This window comes from Hyperolius riggenbachi, chromosome 2, assembly GCF_040937935.1.
Source record: "Hyperolius riggenbachi isolate aHypRig1 chromosome 2, aHypRig1.pri, whole genome shotgun sequence".
Lineage (NCBI taxonomy): Eukaryota > Metazoa > Chordata > Amphibia > Anura > Hyperoliidae > Hyperolius > Hyperolius riggenbachi.
The window spans coordinates 86,176,343-86,199,970 of NC_090647.1; the positions used below are offsets into that span (position 1 = coordinate 86,176,343).

Consider the following 23,628-nt stretch of genomic DNA (forward strand, 5'->3'; position numbering starts at 1 on the left):
ACTTTAAAGAGACACTGAAGCGGAAAAAAAAATTATGATGATTTGTATGTGTAGTACAGTTAAGAAATAAAACATTAGGAGCAGAGACATAAGTCTAATAGTTTCCAGTACAGAAACTCCAGTTGTTATCTATGCAAATGAGCCATTGAAATCCATGACTTTTAGGCTTCTTGCACACCAAGACGTTGCATTAGGTGGCACGTTAAGGTCGCATAACGTGCACCTAACACAACGTATGGTGCTGCAAAAGCCGACGGTAGAGTGAGCCGCGTTCGGCGGCTCGATTCCTATAATGTCTCCCAGAGTGGCGCTGATTGGCCAGCGGGACCACGTGATGCGGAGCGAGACACTCCGCATCACGTGGTCCCGCCGGCCAATCAGCTGCCGCCAGTGCAGTGAATATTAAGTAGCCATGTGCGCGGCTACTGTAGCTGGCTCTCCCCGCCTCCTCTCCGCCCCCCACTGCGCATGTGCAAACAGTCTAACGCGGCTATAGCCGCTCCAACGCCGTAGCATGCTGCACTTTGCACCGAACGTGCAGCATTACATGTAACGCAACGTGGGCTGTGTGAACAGCCCACTTGTGTTACATTGCTGTGCGTTGGGGGAGCGTTACAGGCGCACTAACGTGCGCCTGTAACGTCTTGGTGTGTAAGCAGCCTCAAAGTAGAGCTCTGTCTTCTGAAGCTTGTTATCTCAACTGTCAGCCGCGGTATTTTCTTTTTCTCTGCAGAGGACAGTTCAATAGTTCACTGGCCTGCTCTGTAAAATCAATGCTAAGTAGTGTGTACTCTGCAAATATTAGAGAATGATGTAATGTTATAAAAAACGGTATACTGTATAACTGAAAATAAAAATATGAGAATATTTTCTTTGCTACTAATGTTCTAGTAATTATCCGTACTACACAACCAATTCATTATATCATATTTTTTTTCGCTTCAGTGTCTCTCTAAAGGACAATGAAAGTGAGAGGAATATAGAGGCTGCCATATTTATTTCCTTTTAAAGCATACCAGTTGCCTGGCAATCCTGCTGATCCTCTGCCTCTAATACTTTTATTCATAGGCCCTGAACAAGCATGCAGCAGATCAGGTGTTTCTGACATTATTGTCAGATCTAACAAGATTAGCCACATTCTTGTTTCTGGTGTTATTCAGACACTATTGCAGCCAAATAGATCAACAGAGCTGCCAGGCAACTGGTATTGTTTAAAGTGAAATAAATATGGCAGACTCCATATCACTCTCACCTCGGGTTCACTTTAAAGGTCTGTACACACGCCGGACTGCAGGCAACGACGGGTCCGTCGTCACCTCCCGCTGGGCGGGAGTTCCAGCGAAGTCCGGCGTGTGTACAGTCTGTCTGCAGACTGATACGGCTGTTTCTGAGCGATCCGCCTGGCGGATCACTCAGAAACAGCCTTATCAGTCCGCCGACAGACTGTACACACGCCGGACTGTCTGCTGAAAACACGCCCAGCGGGAGGTGACGACTGACCCGTCGTTGGCTGCAGTCCGGCGTGTCTACGGACCTTAACACTTCTCACTTCAGTTGTTCTTTAAATCACTATTCATCCAGTGGTTATGTGAGTTTCGTGCAGGCTTTCTGGTTTCTGCCCATACCCCACACAATGCTGGCAAATAAACAAATCAACAAACAATGGCCTTGACTATGATAGAGGAACTAGACTCTGACAGTGGTATGTATTAGATTGTGAGCTCTGAGGAACTGTTACTGATATGACTGTGCTCTGTAAAGTGCAGCTTTCATTGCAATAAAAAAGAAATACTAAGAATAAGAGGTATCCTAAATCCATACTAACTCCAAGATGACCTTCAGTAATGGTGGAAACTGCACAATAAGTATCACTTTTGGGGCCAGCCTGGTTCTGCCATTAATGTACGCCAATGTTTCCTCTATAAAGGGAGAGAAAAACAAAGCAAAGTGACACAATATGTTCAGTGTGATAAAAAGTCCTGGAAAGTCTCCAACATTTGTAAATTAGTCAAGGATATAAATAATCTTCCGGCCGCAGGCACTTCTTCCAGCCAAAAGGATTGCAAGCGGTTTATCTAACGAAGGAAAGGCTTGATTGCTGGAGCAGCTTGTCCTGTGCATCAAATTAATTAATGAACCAGTTACTCTCAAAATGAGAGAAGCCATTAATTTCTGATAACTTGTTTTTATGTCCTAAATGTTATTGCTAATACTAGACAGCAGATGGGTGTGATATCGCCAACTACCCAACCCAAACATGCCGGCTTTCCAAGTTACCGCAGGGCCCATGTAGACTCGATGAGGTTGATCTCTCCTTTGTACTTCTCACTAGTTTCCGGATACCAACACAATCTGAGATCTGCATGGCCTTCTTTTGTCCTCCTCTAGAATCACCTCCTTGCATTCACGTATACAAGATTTTACCCATGCCTCACCCTTTCTCTTGAATCCCCTGCCACACCACATGCGTCACTCTCCAACCTTTGATATGTTTAAAGGGGCCCTCAAAACTCACCATTTCCATCAAGCATACACTCGTCCTTAGGCCATTCCCCTTTGACCTCTGGCCAGGTTGTACTCTTACTAGATAACCTAAAACATACTGCCTCTAGGTATGAATATTGTATACTATCCCACCTTTTGTTTCCTCCCCTCTATTCCTTTAGTATGTAAGCTCGCAAGGGCAGGGCTCTCTCACCCTTTTGTGCTTTCAAATATGTTACACATTTATTCATATTAATTTTGTCACTGTATTTACCGATTCTGTATTTTGTACCAACTCTGTATTTTGTATACAGGATCTTCTAAAAAAATTAGCAATTTATGAATATTAAAACAATAAAAGGCTTGAACTACTTCAGTTGTGTGTATTTGAATCTAAAATATATGAAAGTCTAATGTTTATCAGTACATTACAGAAAATAATGAACTTTATCACAATATGCTAATTTTTTGAGAAGATCCTGTATGATGTACACCATTGTCTGTATTATTTTGTACCCCATGTTTGTTTCTTATTTTGTACAGCTCCACAGAATATGTTGGCGCTTTATAAATCAATAATAATAATAATCTACACTGTCCAAAACTATCAGTTCACAACAGCCAGACAGATTTTTTTAATTATATCAATACAAAGCAGGAGAGGACAAAAACCTGTAGGACATACCAGCCAATAATATTAAGATTCAAAAATTATATAAAGTTTATTAAAACATGAACACTAAGCTGTTCAAAGACTATATAAATGTGCAGTAAAAAAACATGGGATTACTGTCCCGCCACATGCCACAACAACACACACAGCCCCGGACGGCCACAGGCATACATAACTAGTGAGTAATTTGCCAGGATGACCCAAGCATAGGTCTGTACTGGAAACCGGACCATCCGGTGCACAAGATGCTATATAAGGTCCTGTTGCAAAGTTCAAGCTGGCAGATACAGTAAATAAAGAAAGAAATGCAAAGCTAAACACAGTTATGTAGCCAAAGCTGATTCAGTAATTAAAGGATTCTCACCACTTCGCAGATGTAATCACTACCATCCAAGGCTGTAGCTGAAAAAGAGTTGCCTTGGACCTCCGGCAAACACATCAGATGTTTGGTCAATGCCAAATGGTGCCATGGCAGCCTGGTAGTGTACAAGAGCGGCATGCAGTACATGGCTACATTCAGGATGTTCTGTGTCTTCAAAGGTAACCACACTGTAACAGATGTAGAAAGACCACTGTGTCTGACCCTGGATGGTGAAAGGTATCCAAACAGTGGCAGCCCACACTAGCAGGCAGGCGACATGCAATAATGGTGCTGGGATTGGTCAGGCTGTGCAGCGTGTCAGAGCTCTGGCAGCATGGCAGTCTCATGCAGCGTCTCCTAACATGTTTCGACGGGTTTCCCGCTTCCTCGGGGGGAGGAGGGGATTTTTTGAATGCAGCAACAGACTTATTGTTAAAGTGTCTTTATACTACATATTTGTTATGGCTGCACTTAGCAGCAGAACGGAACACTACAAATTGCAGAAAAAAAACATGAATGTGAATAAAGAAAATATTTCTTTTCAATTCGTGCAAATATATACAAATGAGCAATGGCAAATCCCCACAGTGAAACCCACATAAGACACAGCAATCCTAACTAATTATACAAAACTAGCCGTCCCGCGTCGTAGCATACGCCGCATCTTCTATCTATCTAATAGAGTACGTGCCTCAACCTTGAAGCAAGAAGAATAAAGGTGGGTACACACATCAGATAAAAGTCTTTGGAAAAATGAAAGATCACAGACCAATTTTACCCCCTTCCATGTAGTATCAGAGCCACACCTACACAGTCTATTCTATTGAGCTGCACTCCCCATTAGATAGAAATATTTGCAAGATGCTGCACACAAAGTTGCTGTACACATTCAACAGATCATTATCTGCAAAAGATCCGTTCCTGCAAAAGATCAGTACCTACAAAATACATTCATAGTCATATTTCCATGCGGATTATTGTGGACATTTTTCCGCATAAGGGCATAAGCATCCGCATACAATGAATTTTCGATGCTGGTCGAAAACACAAATATTTCTGAAGATTTTCGTGAAAATTCGCCAAAAAACGAAAACAGGATTTTCGATGCGAAAATGACTTAGGCGAAAATTCGCAAGCAACACTGCTACATGCTACATTAGCACTATCCAGGAGCGCCACAGGGAGGATTCCCAATGCCCCCTTTTTATACAACCGGAGGGACCGCGGGAACCACAGCGGCACCCCGTAGGGGGAGGCTAGGTGCCGCAGGCGACCCCCCCCCAAGCGTGGCCAGCGCCAGGGAGAGCCGTCTGCACCCACCTCCCAATATTAAAAACAGGCACTTACCTTAACGTCCATTGCGTTCTGCTACATGCGCATTAATTTTCTCATGGAAAGCATTTTTTGCAGTTTGTATCCTTTGGAGGCAGGTGGTGGATGGCTTGCTCTGGTGGTGTGAGCCCTGGAGTGAGTTGTCTGCACCTGTCCTCCCCCCCCCCCCTCCTGGAGTGCTGTATGTGAGCCAGCCCTGAGCTCTAAAGCTCGGGGTGACCCATGCTTCACTCCTTTCTCATGTGGTGCCCCCAAGTTAATGCGCATGTAGCAGAACGCAATGGACGTTAAGGTAAGTGCCTGTTTTTAATATTGGGAGGTGGGTGTGGACGGCTCTCCCCGATGCTGGCCACGCTTGGGGGGGGGGGGGGTCGCCTGCGCCTTCCCCTCCGGGGTGTCGCTGTGGTTCCCAGGCAGTGAGAGAGCCTGGGACCCTGTGGTCCCCCCTGTTGTATAAAAGGGGGGCATTGGGAATCCTCCCCGTGGCGCTCCTGGATAGTGCTAATGTAGCATGTAGCAGTGTTGCTTGCAAATTTTCGCCTCGAAAATCCCGTTTTCGTTTTTTGGCAAATTTTCACAAAAATCTTCAGAAATATTTGCGTTTTCGACCAGCATCGAAAATTCATTGAATGCGGATGCTTATGCCCTTATGCGGAAAAATGTCCACAATAATCCGCATGGAATTCAATCTATGCGGACGTTTATACGGAAAAATGCCCGCAATAATGCGCAAGAAACTTCTCTGAATGCGGGCGCTAATGCCCTTATGTGGAAAATGTCCGCAATCATACGCAAGTAATGCGAAAATGACTGGCCTTAGGCGAAAATTAACGTGAAAAAATTAGATGGAAAATTTGCCTGTCAAAACGAAATTAGGCGAAAATTCGGTAAAAATGTATCGAAACAAATTTTTGCATTTTCGCTCATCACTGGCATGTAGCAGGGCGACCGCTTTGCAGTATTGGTTTTTTGACCCTGCATAGTTTGGCATGCAAAAGCAAATGCATATTTGCATGAGCATTGCCTCATGAATAGCCAATTAGGCCAGATTTGCAAAGCCAGACTTGCTAGGGTAGGCCTCTTTTCCACGGACAGTTGATAGGCAGTAACATGCCTCTCAAACTCTTACAACTGCTCACTACTGCCTGGTAACAGCTTGCTGCTGCCTGGAAACTGCTTGTTGCTGCCTGGTATCTGCTCACTGCTGCCTGGTAACTGCTCGCTGCTGCCTGGTAACTGCTTGCTGCTGCCTGGTAACTGCTTGCTGCTGCCTGGTAACTGCTTGCTGCTGCCTGGTAACTGCTTGCTGCTGCCTGGTAAATGCTTGCTGCTGCCTGGTAACTGCTTGCTGAGCACACAGCTCAACAGTCCGTGGAAAAGAAGCCTAAAACTTGGTGATTGAGCACGCATACATTTTCTCATGCAAAGTACTTCTTCTTCTTGCTCGAAGGTTGAGGCACTTAGTCTAATATATATATAGATATACAAATATACTGTATATATATATACAGACAGACAAGGCGGAACAGCAGACAAGGGCAAGGAAAATCAGAGCCAGAATCAAATGGGTAACAATAACCAGGAGGTCAGATCAGAACAGAGCTCTTCAGAGCAGGGAGCACCGAACACAACGATCAGAAACGCCAAGCTGAACAGAGGTGGGTGGAGTCCTTAAATGCAAATACAACAGGTGAGGTAATAATGAATATTTGTCCTGGATGAGTTGCATGAGGACCACATGCTGGTGAACACTGCAAGTACTGTCTGCCAGATGCAGAGAGCCACCAGCAGGTTAACCGAAATACTGCAGGTAAAATACAGTAATGCCTGTGAGTGTGAATGGACTGTAACACTTTAAAGAACAAGTGACACCCATGCTAACCTAGAAATAAAAAAAAACACATATATAAGTAGATAAATACTACTACTACTTACATAACAGATGTATTGTGCTATCCACGTAATGATTCCTGTGAATTTTATAAAAGAAAAGCAGAAAATCCTATTCAAGGCAGTGGCCATCTTGCCAAGCTAATGCTGACATCATATCCTCCCTGACTCTTGTTTCCCCCCTCCCTTCTCTTGCTCATTGTGTATTCATTAGCTGCCCTCCTCCCGGAGTCTTTTTTTATTTACACATCCAATCACTGAGTCACCTCAGCCTTGCTTGTAAACACAAGTGATCAGCAAGGCAGGGAAATAAATGGAAGAGGAGGACTACATTATAGATAAAAATAACTCCCAGCATTCAAAAGAACTCCCAGCATTCAACTTTTTGGCACTGTTTGGCACTAGGGCCAGAGCTCCTAAAGTATGTGATAACTCCAAACCATAACAGCAGAGAAAGTTTTGAATGCAGGATTAGCATCTTTATCACTTAATACACTCAGACCAGTTGCTGTTGAAATTAGATTTTTATGGTGACGATACCGCTTTAAATGGCGGTGGATGTTTCATTGGATACAGCCGTTAGAAAATAACAATTCTGGTAAGAAAAATAAAAACACAGTTATTACAGAAAAACGTTACTCCCTGACCTCCTATTCTGCAGCAAATTACATCAGTTTGGTCTGGATGTAAGCTTCTATTTCACGAGGGACATTCAAGTCAAATGTTGAATACTGTGCCAACTGACATGATTGTGAAGGTTCACATGCATGAAAGTGATACCTCCTGAACTCCTCTGGTCTGACAAAAGAACGTAAAAATAAAGCCTGTACAAATGCTTTACTATTGTTTGCTCTGGAAACCAGAGAAATCGATAAAAGCAGACTTGTTGCAAAGCATGGAGGATGGACAGCAGTGTCTGTACTGTCCACAGTGATTTGTGCTTGCCAGAAGTCAGCACTTTTAAGGTTGGTTTTACATCTAGCCATTGTGTTTGCAATGGGATGCTCCACCCCCTTCACACCTCAATGCGCAAAATGGCATTCATACGACCAGGGGCGTAACTAGAAATCACTGGGCCCCCTGCAAAACTTTGGATGGGGCCCCCTGCACCCCTTTGCTTTCTGTACAGGTAAACTGAGAACCAATGTTATTCAATTGGCTAGTGCACACTTGAATGTGTTTCCCCATGCAGATAAAAACAGACAGCAATGAAGCACTGCACGCATTTTCTCTATCAATCACATTCGCTTCTGTGATAAAACATGCATGTTTTCACACATACAGACACACATGACGTGCAGGAACCACATATAGAAATCGACAGACAAGTGTGCTCCCAGCTTATTACACTCACTCAGCCCATCTCTGATTGAACAGAACTGGCTCTGCAGACTCCTCCGGCATCACTACAGTACACAGCACTTGGGTAAGGATAGAAAGGTTGGGGCAGGGTGCTGTACACAAGAGCCTGCTGCACACTGAATAGGGACTGTCTACAAATCTTTGTCTGCAAAACTCTGTATGGTTCCTTATCAGAGGCTGAGCAGATGCAGTCTCTAGAATAATTGCGCAGAGAGCAGAACGTTTTTTCTCTTTGTGCCTTAGTTGCCAGTCTCTCTGGACAGGAAAAAGAAACTTCTCCCCCCACAGGGCCCCCTGCAGCTTCTGGTCCCCTCTGCAGCTGCATCCCTTGCCGGGTCTATTGTAACGCCCCTGCATATGACCCTGCGGTAGTGTGTGCCAACAGGGTTATATGCATAGCACTGCCCCCTTCCCCTATATGTCCCTCGCTGCCCCTCACCGCATGACATACTCCCTGCTGGACAGGAAGTACGTCACTGGTATTCCTGGGTCTCCCCATCATATTTCCTTTGTTCCGCACATGAGCACCACACTGCCTCTGACAACAAATTTACAATTTCTGTGTTGCCCATTGACTTACATTACTTCCGCTGCGTCGCTGTGGTAGTCCAATGGTAACTCGCTGTTGACATTGCGGTGGGTCAGCAGCCAATCAGGCACGTCCGGCACAATGCGACGTAGTAAGTGTGCTAGGCCCCGTTGCCTTGCATTCTCGTTTTGTTACGGTGCGTCAAAACAGGGAAACACAATACACACTTGTAAGGCAAATATGAAAGGGGCCCAAAGGAAACCTGTGAGAATAAAAAAGCTGCCCCAATTGTGTAATCACCTTTGGAGAGGGAAGCTTCTGGATCTTCCAGATACTTCCCCAATCCTCCTCTAGCACAGTCCTGTCTGAAAACCACTTCAGAATCATAATCAATTTTATCAGGCCAAACAAGTTTACACTTACAACGAATTTGGCAGTTGCTTAAAGGATGCAGAAAAAAACGATAGAAGGAGACACAGTGTAGATAACTTACATAAGTAAGACAGACTAACCAGCAAGCTCATGGTGACCCAGAACTCATTGGAGTGTGTAAGGGACTACAATGGTCCTAAAGGCCCCCTTACTAAGATGTTAAGAAAAACAAAAGTTTGCTTTCCTAAAACAGAAAGAATTTGCGATAATTCAGGTTGGAGTGAGCTTGAGATGTCTCCCAGTGCATCACTGCTGAATATATGCAAATTAACCATTGTACCCTTAGAAGCTAAACACACCTCCAGAACCGCTGGAATGCAATGATGTGTCAGCTTGTTAATTTGTATAGAGCCATAATAATCCAACATGCATACAGACTGTTTCGGATTGTTTGATCCTCATCAGTGCATGGCATGGATTAATTTGGCTCTATGCAGTAGGGCTTGTAACACCGAGAGGTACAGACTAACCAGCTAGCGAATGGTGACCCGGAACTCATTGGAGTGTAAAGGACAGTATGCAAGTTAAAGTGGTAGTAAACAGGGTGATAAGAGTTCATTTTAAGTTCTCTGCTGTAATGCTTTCCAGTCCTAGCAGTTATTGCGTGGTTACGCATTAGGCATGGCTACTGCCTGAAGGAAGAAGCTGTTCCTGTGCCTGGAGGTTTTATTGGCAACTAACCAGTATCTCACTCTTGAAGGTATAAGTTGGAAGTTGGAGTGAGCAGGGTGAGAGGGGTTAGAGGCAATCTTGGTTGTTGTCTTTCTGCACTTACTAGCATAAAGATCCTGCAGGGAGGGTAAGCTACAGCTAATTATTCTTTCTGCTGATCGGATGGTGCGCTGCACTCTCAGCTTTTCCCGTATGGCGCATAAACCAAACCAGACCGTCATTGTTGATGTCATGATGGATTTGATGATCACAGTATAGAACTGCATCATTCGTTTTTGTGGTAGGCCAAACTGTTTCAGCTGCCGTAGGTAGTACATCTTCTGTAGTCCTTTCTTGATGATGGTGACAGTATTTTATCCCATTTTAAGTTGTTGGAGATGATGGACCCAAGAAATGTGAATGACTCTATTCGGGTTACTGTAGATTCATTTATGATTGGGGAAGTGCTAGAGGGGTGTTCTCCTAAAGTCTGTTATCATCTCCATTGTCTTAAAGTGGTCTCTTGCACAGAACAGAAGGAAAACAGAGAAATGCACCCTGTATGTATTTAGAGAGTTTAGCCTGTTTAATGCCCCCTCATTTGTGTCTAATCACAAGTATTCATGTACGAGGGCGGTCCCAGAAGTACCCAACCCTACCAAGAAAACACAAAAATGTTGGGGAAAAAAATATATTTATTTTTCAACATTATCTCCTTTCAGCTCTATGCACTTATCCCAGCGATGTTCAATAAGTTTGATACCATTTTTATAATAAGAACTGTCTTGCTCCTCAAAATAGCCATTAACTGCTACCATCACTTCTTCATTTTTGGAAAATCTTTGACCACTGAGCCATTTTTTCAAGTTTGGAAACAGAAAATAATCTGAGGGGGCTAGGGTGCATGAGGTAGCAATTCAAATTTTAATTCATTCATTTTGGCCATTGCAATTACGGATTTGTGAGCTGCTGCATTGTCTTGATGAAACAACACTTTCTTCACAGCCAAATGCGGCCGTTTATGCTTAAATTCTTCGCTCAAACATTGCAATAAGTTTGCTTTATACTCGCCGTTGATAGTTTTACCTTTTTAAAGATAGTCAATGAAAATTATCCCACGCCCATCCCAAAAAGACAACGCCATGACCTTGCCTGCAGATGAAACGGTCTTTGCCCTCTTTGGAGCCGGTTCTCCCTTTTCAGTCCATTGTTTTGATTGTTCTTTTGTTTCGGGTGTGAAGTGATGGACCCATGTTTCATCCATGGTTATGAAACGGCGCAAAAATTCTGCTTTGTTGCTGTGAAACTTCGCTAAACACTCAATTGAAACCTCTTCACGATACTGTTTTTGCTCGAGTGTGAGCAAACAGGGCCCCCATCTTGCACACGGCTTTCTCATGTCCAAATTTTCAGATAATATTGTCAGAATTCTAGTGGTTTTATTTATGCAGGAAAAGCTGTCATATGTGTATGTTTTTAATGTTCTATGCAAAATTTTATTGTAAACTGTAAAGTTAGAGTACTTTTTAAAAATATTACTCTAAGACATCTCAGCATTTTCCAGGCAGTGAATCTAATAATATTATTTTAGTTACAGACGCTAAAACATTCTTGTTTATGTTAGTGCGCTTGTCTACAGCCTTGACATTTGAAAGATGCTTCTGTGTGAAGACTGGAAAGAAACATGTTTAAAAGTCAAATTACTGCAGCAATCACATGTGTATATTTGCTCAGTTATTACATATAAATATTAATAATCAATACAGTCTTTCTAAAGAAAGAAATAATTATTGTTAAACCTATAATTACAAATAAAAGAATGTAATACTTTGAAATACATTTAAAGGGATACTGTAGGGGGTCGGGGGAAAATGAGTTGAACTTACCCGGGGCTTCTAATGGTCCCCCGCAGACATCCTGTGCCAACGCAGCCACTCACCGATGCTCCAGCCCCGCCTCCCGTTCACTTCTGGAATTTCAGACTTTAAAGTCTGAAAACCACTGCGCCTGTGTTGCCGTGTCCTCGCTCTGGCTGATGTCACCAGGAGCGTACTACTCAGGCACAGACCATACTGGGATTGTGCTATACACTCCTGGTGACATCAGCAGGATCGAGGACACGGAAACGCAGGCGCAGTGGTTTTCAGACTTTAAAGTCTGAAATTCCAGAAGTGAACCGGAGGCGGGGCCGGAGCATTGTTGACCAGCTGCGCAGGCACAGGATGTCTGCGGGGGACCATTAGAAGCCCCGGGTAAGATTAACTCATTTTCCCCCTACAACCCTACAGTATCCCTTTAATGCTGGATTCTGTCAGTGATAGTTAGAGAAAGTAAAACTTTTATAAGATTATTTTAACGTGTAAGCTAGAAGATTGTTCACACGTTAAAAGGCCAGCAAGAAAAGATAACATTTCTCAGCCAGAGAAAGTCAAAATATGAAAAGTATAAACATTGCAATAGGTTTGAACATTGATAGCTGATAACATATGCTATGTTTTGGGAAAAGGCCTCATAAAATATAAAACAATATAAGGGGTTTTCCCAATTAGTCAAAAATGATGACATTGTGACATCTGCCGGTGGAAAGGCAAATCTATAGAACATGATTTTATATTATTACATTTTTAATGTGCAATTATATCTTATATGATTAATTGTTTTAAGAAGAATTATATAATAAGCTTTATATTGAAATAGGTATATTAGAAGCCCTGTATGTTTCAATAAGCCTTAAATTGCTGAAGACTCTTTACAGTGTTACAGTGTCAACCTGACCAATCTTATATCTGAAAAAGGACAGACAAATTCCAAACTAATTAGCAGAAGGATACATTATCAGAAATTCGTCATGAATTACATTGTTTACTGTTTGGAAGTTCAATGTCTTGGTCAAAAAAGTCAACCAGCAGACAAGATGGCTGGTGACGTCCAATTTTAATTAACTGCGTCAGAAATGACCTAATCAGAATTTATAAACAATAATATTATGATTTTGGTATTCAAAACATGATAAAGCATTGACACACGGAAGTTTCAGCCAAATCAGAACCTGGGAATTAGGGAAAGTCCAGATTAGGCAGCCATATTGCATCCAATCACTATAAAAGTAGGAGCTGAAAGCTCATAGTTTGCACTAGTCTTCCAATCTCCTGAGAAGACACACGAGGCAGAAGCTACCTTCCCACACGTGGTTCTAGATTCTGAAGAGATGACAGAAAAGGGGTAATATGCTTAATATTCTGGTGATTTACTTTATTAATTTTTCAGCATTAAGTTCTGTTAAGATGTTAGCAAGAAGTTTTTTAGAAGCTTATTTTTTTATGCTATTATGAAGATTACTACAAGTTTTACACAGCTACTATATATACAGCTATTGCTACAGATGAGACTACTTTTGATTTTATTCTACATAACACAACTTTTATATTCTTTTTTTAATGTACTTAGAAGATTGATGATTGCTTGGCTATAAAACCTTGATGAGATGGAGTACTGTTAGAAGGAAACACTACTTGGAACTGTTCATATTTTGTATATATGCTGTATGATAAGCAAATACAATTTTTTATATAAAATCATATACTGAGTGCTCTGATTCATTTCAAGGTACACGACAATCTATAATTACTGTTATAGAGGGTTCAGACCCCGCTATGCCGGATTTATATGATAGCAACACTGTAAGGGCTGGTCCTTTACTGAGTTAGCAATCATGAAAAAGGCAAACACCGCTCAGGTTTTTGACAATATGCGATGCACTGCACTTTTTGAAATGCCTACTATGTCTGCTAGCTCGCGCACTTTCACTCGACGAGCATCCAGTACCACTTTGTGGATTTTCTTCACCATTTCTGGAGTTGTCACCTCATTTGGTCGATCACTGCGATGCTCGTCTTGGCAGCTCGTACGGCCTCGTTTAAACTCTGCTACCCAATATTTTACTGTTGTAAACGAAGGAGCAGACTCACCCAGAGTGGAACTCAGTTCAGCTTTTATATTGATTGGGCTGAGGCCTTTCAAATAAAAGTATTGTATCACATAACAATGACCAATTTTCTCCATTTTCACAAATTCACTGAACACGTTCATTATTGATGGCTGACAAACAAATACTAAAGAACGTGGAGTCTTCAAACTTGAAACATATGCTTTATAGATTGTCTACTTTCTAATACAGAGATATTTTTCAAACAACTACCGCCATCTCCTGGTCAGGCTGGGTACTTCTGGGACCGCCCTCGTTAGCGGCTCCCATTAGCTTACATTGATAGGCAGGGTCAGGAACCAATGAAAGTGGCTCCTGACCGGCTCACAGGAACTCTGACGTCATAGAGACGGCAGAGTGGTGGCTCAGGTTCCCGACGTGCAACAGCGATATCGGCGGGTATGTGCGGCAATTCGTCGGTATTTGTTGCTATTCCGCTGTTTCTTGTACCAGCGGTCTCTGGTCCTTAAGGGGGCAGAGACCGCTGGTACTTAAGTGGTTAATATGTCTAATATTTGTCATGCATACTCAGGAGCACGGAGACACGCTCAGACTTTACCAGAAAAAGCCGAGCCTGATCGAGTACATGCTGCTGCAAATGCACACACCGTCTGTGCAGTAGCACAGTTCGGATCAGGCTCTGCTTTTTTTTTTTTTTTTTTTGCTTAAGCCTATGCAGGTTAGTGCTACTGCGTATTGCAATGAAATCCCGGTCCCCACCTTAACCACTTGCCGACCGCGCACTCATACCGCGCGTCGGCAAAGTGGCAGCTGCAGGACCAGCGACGCAGTACTAGGAAGCAGCCGCTCGCGCGAGCGGCTGCTTCCTGTCAAATCACGGCGGGGGGCTCCGTGAATAGCCTGCGGGCCGCCGATGGCGGCTCGCAGGCTAAATGTAAACACAAGCGGAAATAATCCGCTTTGTTTACATTGTACGGCGCTGCTGCGCAGCAGCGCCGTAAGGCAGATCGGCGATCCCCGGCCAATCAGCGGCCGGGGATCGCCTCCATGTGACAGGGGACGTCCTGTCACTGGCTGCACAGGACGGATAGCGTCCTGTGCAGCCCCGATCACCGGGAGGGAGAGGTAGGAGAGGGAGGGGGAGAATGTCGCCGCGGAGGGGGGCTTTGAGGTGCCCCCCCCCGCAACTAGCCTGCACGCAGGAGCGATCAGACCCCCCCTGCACATCATCCCCATAGGGGGGAAAAAAGGGGGGCGATCTGATCGCTCTGCGTGCCCTCTGATCTGTGCTGGGGGCTGCAGAGCCCACCCAGCACAGATCCCTTCAAACAGCGCTGGTCCTTAAGGGGGGGTAAAGGGTGGGTCCTCAAGTGGTTAAACTCATTGCTACATCTGAAAACATAGGGTGACGTCTTTGATTGCTGTGATGGACCACTTCCTGCTGAGTGACATTAGGCCCAGCAAGCCCTTTATGGATATAGCAACTAAGGGGAACTCTGGGGGACAAATGGCTAGCTATACATATGTTTGTAAGTACAGTTATCATTTAAAGCAATGCTAAAGTGTCAAAAAACTGTAACATAGGCATACTTACCTCATTAGTAGAAAGTCTGTGGATAGGTTAGATGTTTCCCTGATCCATCTGTAGCCCACTAATTCATGCTGGGTCCTTCTGTATCTTCTGGTCAGGATTCAGAGGCTTCCTGGATCCATCCCTAGCCCACCGATCCAGCAATGGGGCCTTGTTTATCTTCTGGTCGGACTTCAGAGGCTTCCTGGATCCATCCCCAGCCCACCGATCCAGCAATGGGTCCTTTTTTATCTTCTGGTGGGGACTCAGAGACTTCCTGGATCAATCCCTAGCCCACCGAACCAGCAATGGGTCTTTGTTTATCTTCTGGTTTAGATCCAGAGACTTCCTGTATTCATCCCTGACCCACCGATCCAGCGATGGTTCTATATCTTCTGGTTGGGATCCAGAGGCTTCCTGAATCCATCCCTAGCTCAATTATCCAGTGATGGGTCCTTCTTTATCCTCTGGTTAGGATTCAGAGGCTTTCTGGATCCATCCCTAGCCCACCGATCCAGCCATGGGTCCTTGTTTATTTTCTGGTTGGGATCCAGAGGCTTCCTGGATCCATCCCTAGCCTACCGATACAGCGATGGTTCTTTATCTTCTGCTTGGGATTCAGAGGCTTCCTGGATGGCCTTAGAACAAAGTGTTGTACAAATAGGAAAATAAGCCATGCACAATTTGCTTTGTTCTACTAGGCATGCGCGGTCCTTGACTTGCACATGCCCACTGTGGATACACTCATTCACAGATGTTTTCCTGGCAGGAACTAGCACATTCAACTTGCTGGGTCAAATATGTTTAGATGCACCCAGCACTGGATTGGTGGGCCAGAGATATATCCAGGAAGCCTCTGGGATTGCTTGGTGCTTCCCATTAATGAGGTAAATATCTAACTTTTTATATTTTTTGGCACTCCAGGATTGCTTTAAGGCAGCAGATATAAGCAATTACTTAAGATAGTTTTGCATTATTTAGAGGAAATATGATTCCATCTTAGTCTTTGAATGGATTTATATCTTCACACATTTGCAGAATTCCCATCGTAGCTGCTCAAAATTCTGTTGACATTTAAATATTGTTTATCCAACATGACTCTGAATTAAATCATCAGCTTAACAAGACTGCATCCTACATCCGAAAGCTTTTATCCACTCAAAATGAAGTAATACATTTGTTTAATTCTATTTATTAGTGCAGTGCCAATAAATTCTACTGAGTACAGACTATTACCATGTGTCCCTGACTTTAGTGAATATGTGTTAGCAGTGTATGCTGAAGCAGAATATGCTATAATAAAATGGCTACTTCTTCTTTGAAACACTTAAAGGGACTCCGAGCAGTGCAGAAACTATGGAAAGATGCATATCATTTTAAAGCTCTCTTTCTCCTCTTTCCAATGATATATAAACCGCCGCCCTACGCCTTTTAGTTTTCGCTATTTTCGCGATTGAAATTGCAGCGGCTGTGATTTTGATCTCGAAAATAGAGAAAACTAAAAGGCATAGGGCGACGATTTAGGGGTCGTCAGAAAGAGGAGAAAGAGAGCTTTAAAAAGATATCCATCTTTCCATAGTTACATTGTATTACACAGGGCGACTTTTTCTTAAAGTCAGCAGCTCCATTCAGCAATTTCAATCGCGAAAAATAGCGAAAACTAAAACGCAGTTCCCATTCATTGATCTAAGTCCCCATGTGAAAGATCACCGCCGCCTGTGACAGAGCCGCCATTCACAAAAACCAATACTTACACATCCACGCATAGTTTCCTGTATGCGTAGTAATGCTACGCATAGGGAAGTTATGCGTGAGGACATCTGGTGGCCAAATAGTAAAATTACATGTACACAAATTTTTTTTTACATGAACAGACTTTTTTTTTACATTTAAAATTAATCCCTTACCTCCCACACTCCCTAATAGATAGCCCCCAAAACATTTTGCACAAAAAAGAAATACAATTTAAAAAAAAATACATAACTATTCAGTCCTTAGGGACTGAACTTTTTTTTTAATATGTATGTCAAGAGGGTATATTTCTGTTCCTTTATAAATTATGGGCTTGTAAATAGTGACAGACGCAAAACTGAAAAAATGCACCTGTTTCCAAATAAAATATTGGCCCCATACATTGTACTAGGGAAAAATTTTAAACGTTGCAATAACCTGGACAAATGGGTAAATAAAATGTGTGGGTTTTGATTATGGTAGCATGTATTATTTTAAAACTATAATGGCCAAAAACTGAGAAATAATGATTTTTTTCCCATTTTTTTCCTTCTTTTTCCTGTTAAGATGCATTTAGAATAAAATAATTCTTAGCATGAAGTACCCCCAAATAAAACCTAAATGGTGGCGAAAAATAACCAAGATATAGATTCTTTCATTGTGATAAGTAGTAATAAAGTTATAGGCAAATGAATGGAAGGAGCGCTGACAGGTGAAAATTGCTCTGGTTTTTTAAGGGGAAAACCCTTGGAGGTGAAGTGTTTAAAGCAAACCGCAACTAAAAAATAAATGTCAAAACAAACATACTTACCTCCCGCATAGTGTGCTCATCAATCTCTTTCTCCTCTCCTGTCCACTGTGATCAATGGAATTAACATTCCCCATTTTTAAAATGGCCACTACTCCATAAGAGCTTCCTGGTCAGCAAACTGTTAAACTGTAATATTGCCCACTTGAGCCATAGATAAACATGGATATTACCTTGCACATCAGTTGTCCTTTCAGTTATAACTGACAGCAACTGATATATAACTGACAGCAACTGATAACTTTCAGTTCTGACAAAATCTTGTCAGAACTGGAAGGAATTGTTGTTAGAAGAAAATAGTGACCTTCTGAGAGGAACTGACGGCGAGGTAAGTATGTAATCATTTGCAGGTGCATCATGTGTTTATTTTTAATAATTTTATTTGGTTCAGGTTGCCTTTAAACACTAGTATTCCTGTAGTGTTCATGAGGTGATGACAACCATCACAGCTTTTTAGAAGCTTTGGAAGATTCACTGTAAAGAAAAAAATTCCTTCACAGGGTTTTTCACAAAACAATAATGCGGCCGTTTTCACAGATGGTGACCAAAACAAATTTCATTGGCTGCAGTTATGTCCAGCTCTGAGTATCTGGAGAACTCTCTCGCTCACACATAGAACAAGGCTGTGCCATTTTTCCAGGTGTTAACCTGAAAGGTTATCTAGTGTCTACGTTATTTGTTGACAGTTTATTACATTTACAAGTATCTAAAACGTTACAGATTGGTAGGAGTGTTTATTCTGTGCTTTTAATTACTGCGAAGTCTGCAGATGAGGACAGAATACCCAGAATCCCAAAATAATATTTCAGAAGATCAACAGTACCAAGGAATAATAGTCAATCATGCAACCATTACTTGCATTGAGGCAAAAGAAAAGGGGTTTTGTGACATGGCAAGGGGACAAGGCAGAATCTATTTAGCAGATTACTCCATTTACTTTTAAATATCATCTCGGGAGGAAAAGTCAGCAGTATTCAAGACATTTAGACTAATATGATTATTTGTTGGTCTGTTCCTGAGCTTCTATTGCAAATACTGACTACTTAATATTTAAAGTCTTAGCATACTTATGCTTAAAGAGGAGCTGTCAGTCATACTACTATACTAAAAAAACACATATATTAGTAGATAAATACTTGCTCTATTAACATAACATATGTATTGCACTGTCCTCATTTTGATTTCAGTGAGTTTTATATAGTAAATAAAGAGAATTCTTTTTCTGTCCATTTCCATTTTAGAATCACTGTGCCTGAAACCAATCCTGATGTCATTTCCTCCCTTACTCTGTTTCCTCTCCTCTTTCTGATTGTGTATGCATTGCCCGCCCTCCTCCAAGTCTTTAGACACTCCCACACAGCTCTGCAGTAAGAAATGCAATGTCACAAACCATTGTGCAATTTTGTAGACCTGGTTTATTTGTATGGATCGGATTTCAGCTGAGCCACATTCTCAGCTTCTCAGCAGAATAAATATTGGCCAATCAGTGAGGAACAGTGGTGTAGGAGGGGAAAACAGGAGGGAAAGAGGCTTCAGCCAATCAGTCTGCATTAGTTATGTCTGAGGGGAAAAGGGGAGGAAAGTAAAGAAAAAAAAAAAAAGCATGCCCTGCAACTTCTCTTTTGCGGCAGATGTACCAATAAGAGCCAGGGGACCTGGTAAACAAGAAGAAAATTAAGAGTGATTTTTAACTTTTGGATTTCTGGTTAGCATCCTTGTTATTTGTTTACCATATAAAAAATAGAGAATTAATTTTTGATTTTATGCCTAAGGCCCCGTTCACACTTGTGTTTTGGCAAATAAACGGACCGGATCCTGATCGGATCCTGATCGGATCAGGACCTGATCCTGATCAGAACCGTACGGTCCGTTTGTATCAGGCATGCATCAGGCTGCCATCCGGATCCCTGGTCAAAAAATAGTGAAATTTAAATTAAAAAATGTTGGGGTCAGCAGAAGGTGCACCTGGTGCACGTGTAGAATCAGGTTCCTCCACTGTAGGCCTCACCTCCGCCTCCGACATTCTGCCAAACAGCTCCAGCACGTCTGTCACTGCTGCTCCACTCCAGACATGCTTGGCCCATGTGTCCCCATCCGAAATGGCCGCTTGGATACGCATAGGAAGTGGGGTAGAACATCAGGTTTTTGTAGGCAGTGTGTTCTGTGCCTTCTGTTCCCCATTGGTTTCTGTGTTCCGGATGGTGCTGTCAGGCTCTGGTCCGGCTCCGGTCCGGGTGCGTGGGCCGGAGATGCGGACCCAAAAAATAGCGCATGTTGGAAAAGTGTCCGGAGTCCGGATCCGGTCCGGCTCCATACTGTACGGAACGGAAACGTGTGAACGTCCGCATAGACTTTGCATTGCTATGCGGAACGTACGTTCCGTTTGTACAGTATACGGTCCGGATCAGATCAGGAAAATCCGGACAGGGAACGCTAATGTGAACTGGGCCTAACAGTTACTCTTTATAGAAAACCTGAAGTGAAAATAAACCTAGACGAATAATTGTATCTATAGTCCTAATACTAAATCGGACTTTCCTGGAACCTCATATTTTAATTTTGTTTCAAAGTGTACGTGACGTGAGCTATCATATGACACGATGAGATAAACGTGTATGTACACTGCCAAGCATACAAATCACTTGTCTGCGTTTCTTTTCTTCTTTTTCTGCCTCAAATAGTTAACCATTCAGGTATTGAGGTGACCGTTTCTTTCTACCATTTCACTATAGCGTAACCCTCACGGATAAGGAATTACAGCCATAAACCTCTGAATGCAGGCGACAGATACAGTGGGATTTACTCATCATGCATAAGACTTTCCACACGTTATTCTGATTACTGCACATTAGTGAATATACCTAATTCACTAAGCATTACTGGATTCAGTAATGCAGAAAACAGCTGATTTTACCCATCACCTTGCCAAAGGTCAATTCAAACCTATTACCGCACTGAAAAGTAAAATTAACGACTAGTGAGGTAAATTACCAACTTTTGCAGTAAATACCTAAAGAAATGTCAAGAAATTGCAATTCACAAAGATTAAAGGACGACTGAAGTGAGAAGAATATGGAGGTTGCCATATTTATTTCCTTTTAAACAATACCAGTTGCCTGGCAGCCCTGCTGATCTATTTGGCTGCAGGAGTGTCTGAATAATACCATAAACGAGCATGCAACAAATTATGTCAGATATGACATTGATGTCAGAAACATCTGATCTGCTGCATGCTTGTTCAGGGTCTATGGCTAAATGTATTAGAGGCAAAGGTTTAGCAGGATAGCCAGGAAACTGGTATTTCTTAAAGAGACTCCGTAACAAAAATTGCATCCTGTTTTTTATCATCCTACAAGTTCCAAAAGCTATTCTAATGTGTTCTGGCTTACTGCAGCACTTTCTGCTATCACAGTCTCTGTAATAAATCAATGTATCTTTCCCCTGTCAGACTTGTCGGCCTGTGTCTGGACGGCTGCCAAGTTCTTCAGTGTTGTGGTTCTGCTATGAACTCCCCCTTCCAGGCCCCTCTATGCACACTGCCTGTGTATTATTTAGATTAGGGCAGCTTCTCTCTTATCTTTTACAAGCTGAATAAATTGTCCTCTGAGCTGGCTGGGCTTTCACATACTGAGGAAATTCAGACAAGGGCAAAGCTGTTTGCAGGAAGAAAAGAGCAGCCTTAAACTTCAGTGCATGAGAGATGCAGGGGGAAAGAAACACACAAATGATCTCTTGAGATTCAAAAGGAAGGGTGTATACAGCCTGCTTGTGTATGGATGTATTTTCTATGTGTGGACATACTGTACATCAACCTACTTCCTGTTTTGGTGGCCATTTTGTTTGTTTATAAACACATTTTTTAAAACTGTTTTTAACCACTTTTAATGCGGCGGGGAGCGGCGAAATTGTGACAGAGGGTATTAGGAGATGTCCCCTAACGCACTGGTATGTTTACTTTTGTGCGATTTTAACAATACAGATTCTCTTTAAAAGGAAAAATAATATGGCAGCCTCCATATCCCTCTCCCTTCAGTTGTCCTTTATTGCATTCAGTAAGTCAAGCAAATATGTTTGGTAATTACTTCCAGCTCTGACTAGCCGGTAACTCACAATCTCCATTTGGTAACATTGACAGATGTAGCAGACAGCCAATAGGGAGACGGTCCATAGCTCTGCTTCTCATTCAATTTGATCTGATACTCTGGAGGGTGGGGCTGCAGAACGGCAGAGCAAAAGAAGTAAACATTTAAAAAGGCTTTTTCTGTATCCCTTGAGATGTGCATATCTACATACTGGTATACAGAAGAGCTCCGTCTGGTGGCTGCAGCACATCTAAAGGGATACTGGGGATGCACTAAACAGAAAATTCCCTGACTCATACACACCATTTGTGGTAAGACTCACAGCTTCCTGCCTGTCACTTCACAGCTGGTGAGACTTACCTAGCAGTGCAAAGTGAATCGAAGCATGTTTTTTTTTCCGTAAATTACCGAACTCCTACGCATGTGGAAAATCTTAATGAATTTTTTAAAAAATTGTAAAATACCGAATGCCGTATTTTACCAAACTGCCCTTAGTGAATTGAGGCATTTGTGCCCTAGCTACCGAAGTCCGTGCATACGCATGTGTGGTCAGAATTGGTATACAGATCAGTCTGTTTACCAGGGGAGGGAAGGGGTGTTTTTGCTTTCCTGTTTTTAACCACTTCCGTACCAGCAGTTTCTGCCCCAGAGACTGCTGGTACGGTAAACCGCTGCCTCCCAACAAATCACCGCACATAGCCGCTGCTCACACCAGTCACGGCGCTGCCCCATTGCCGCAGGCTCCTCTCTCTGCTATCTCTATGACGACAGAGTGCTGACAGCCAGTCAGGAGCCACTATCATTGGTTTCTGACGCTGTCTATCAATGGGAGCCAATGTGATTGGCTCTCTGTGATCAGGCGGTCAGGAGCCAATGAAAGCGGCTCCTGACCTGCTTACAGAGCTCTGCCGTCTTATAGACAGCAGAGCAAGTGAATTGCGGTGGGTGCAGAGCGGCGGTATCGGCAGTAATGGTGGGGACGTGCTATTCATTGCGATGTTGAATCTACATCCAATCACAGCCAAAAGCACCACCGACTGGACGTAGATTTGTACTGCGTCAGTCAGGAACCGGTTAATTAAGAGTAGATGCACTTTATGAACAGGTTAATATTGACTATAGGACCTGCAACAGAACTTGTATGTATTACATTTTACTACAGCCATTTGACCTTGGTGGGGGTTCCTGGCTGCACAGACATCAGTGCTCTGTATAATATAGCATTAGCATTGTACCAGCTGTGAATGTATAGGTGGGCAGTTTTATCATATTCCATCTGTAATGTGATTATAGGAATACAATCTCTGCACAGCATGGCTTGGTTCTGAATCTGCTGAGCTGTGTGCATTTTCTTGCAGTGTAATCATTAATAAACATCATACTCAGTCCGGCATGCAAGGACGTAATTACCTGTCTGGCCATCAGCAATGCCACCTTGCGGCAAACATTACAAATATTGCTATGGGAGAAGAAAATCATTTACAGTGCATGTAATGTATTGGAATACAGCTACAGGGATTATTCACAATGTACTGTATAAAGGCAGCCATACATCTAACGATTCTAATTCAATCAACAAAGCGATCGGCTTCAGTATGGTTGATCGAAAGTCGATCGACTAGTAACCTGCAAACTGCAGGCAATGATCTATGTGATTCACCTTCACTTTCGACCTGACCGATGTTGTGTCTCCATGCTCTGAATGCAAAAATCGATTCAGAGTCGATGGAATGATGTGAACAGTAACCGATTCCTGTGTGACCATCTTGCATTCTGC

General features: G+C 42.7%; 1 protein-coding gene across 11 annotated transcripts in view; it reads left to right on the forward strand.

The window, feature by feature from the left end:
* MTUS2 (microtubule associated scaffold protein 2) overlaps positions 1 to 23,628 on the forward strand; it is a 737,980-nt gene that overhangs the window by 255,024 nt on the left and 459,328 nt on the right. The gene's annotated exons all lie outside the window — the stretch shown is intronic.